At 42.7% G+C, this 1,791-nt stretch overlaps 1 non-coding gene across 1 annotated transcript; it reads left to right on the forward strand.

Moving 5' to 3' along the window:
- Positions 1 to 857: 857 nt before the first annotated feature.
- On the forward strand, positions 858 to 930 carry trnar-acg (transfer RNA arginine (anticodon ACG)). The gene has a single exon. It is a non-coding gene; the product is annotated as a tRNA-Arg (tRNA).
- Positions 931 to 1,791: the final 861 nt, after the last annotated feature.

The following is a 1,791-nucleotide window of genomic DNA, read 5'->3' on the forward strand; positions in this document are numbered from 1 at the left end:
GTCAATGGGTATCTGCCTGTGCATTGGTCTAGATGAAGCCAGGGTAGCAATACAAATGGACAATAAGGATTTGACTTATGATTGGTTTCGGTGAAGCCAACACAATTGGACAACGTGGGATAGCACTTTCATTGGCTAAAACGGAAGCCAATTTGGGAATATAATTGGACAAAGGTGTTCTGCCTTTTTATTGGCTGAAACAGGGACAATACACCAAGACTATTGGGCAAAGACGCTTTGCCTTTTCATTGGTTGAAACGGAAGACGATGTGCCGATACGATTAGATAAGGAGGTTCTGCCATTTGATTGGTCACTAGTGCCCAATCACAATTCAGCCATTTACCCTGTAGCCTTCTGATTGGTTAATCTCACACGCTTCCCCACCTGGCTGCTCGGGTCGAGAAGAAGCCTTTTTAAGTAAAATGGCGACTGAAGCCAGGAATGGGGGTAGGCGGGAGGGATTTATTGGAGCAAAGCAATAAGTTAGGTGGTTCTCTCCCCAACCCATTTTTACCACACTTCCCCGTTGGAAATGAATCGCAGCAGGAAGATAAATGGGGACAAACCCTTTCTCTGGGAGTTTTGATCGAATTGCAGGTTTCTCAGGGTGAATAAAAAAACCCAACATTTATCACCGCAACAGGATGTAAATACCGAACCTTTAACTGGCCTTTTAACTCTACTTGATGCAAAAATGATGTGGAGGAGCCGGAGTTGGACCGGCGTGGACAAAGTTAAAAATCGTGCATCGCCAGGTCATAAATAAACCTGTTTTTCAAATAAAGTTATTGGATGGAAGTAACGACGTTCTGCTTCTTGTAGCTTCCTCAAAGGAAATGCGCCATCCTGTTCCTGTGGGCCAGTGGCGCAATGGATAACGCGTCTGACTACGGATCAGAAGATTCTAGGTTCGACTCCTGGCTGGCTCGAGTACTTTTGTCTTTGCACAAATATCATAAAAAGTTATTTTGTTTTAAATGATCCTAAATACATAACATTCACAACTATGGGATTATTCCAATTGTACTTTTGGTTGTAGCAAATAAACAATTATTTTTTTGCAGGAGAAAGTGAGGACTGCAGATGCTGGAGATCAGAGCTGAAAATGTGTTGCTGGAAAAGCGCAGCAGGTCAGGCAGCATCCAAGGAGCAGGAGAGTCGATGTTTCGGGCATGAGCCCTTCTTCAGGAATTATTTTTGCAGCCCATTCATTGCGATTTCTGCTGAATGCAAATTTATTCTATTTCCAGAGCTTTAGCTGTTACATCTGGGCAATTAACTGTCACTAAATTGATATTCACAGAATTGTTATAGTGTAAAAAGAGGGCCACTCAGCCCATCGTGCCTGTGCCAGTTTGCCAAATGAGGATCTCAGGTGCTCCATTCTCTTGCCCTCCCTTTGTTAACTTGCACATGAGATGAAGTAAAAGTTGGCAGATGGAGTAAAATGTGAAGCTGAAAACCGAAAGAACTGCAGAAGCTGTCAAGCAGAAACAAAAAACAGAAGTTGCCAGAAAAGCTCAGCAGGTCTGGCAACAGTTTTAACATTTCGGGTCTGGTGACCCTTCCTCAGATCATGACCCTAAACGTTAAACCTGACTTGTTTTCACAATTGCAGTCAGCTTTGTTGAGCTTTTCCAACAACTTCCGTGTTTCAGTGTTTAAAATGTGAAGTTGTTCATTTCAGAAGGGAGAACAGAAAAACAATGGTATTTAAATGAAGGAAAACTGCAGAAAGTAAAGGGTCTTGTGGGTCATCATCAGCAATCGCTAACGAGTATGATTGTCTA

Source organism: Hemiscyllium ocellatum, chromosome 39 (assembly GCF_020745735.1).
Source record: "Hemiscyllium ocellatum isolate sHemOce1 chromosome 39, sHemOce1.pat.X.cur, whole genome shotgun sequence".
Classification (NCBI taxonomy): Eukaryota; Metazoa; Chordata; class Chondrichthyes; order Orectolobiformes; family Hemiscylliidae; genus Hemiscyllium; species Hemiscyllium ocellatum.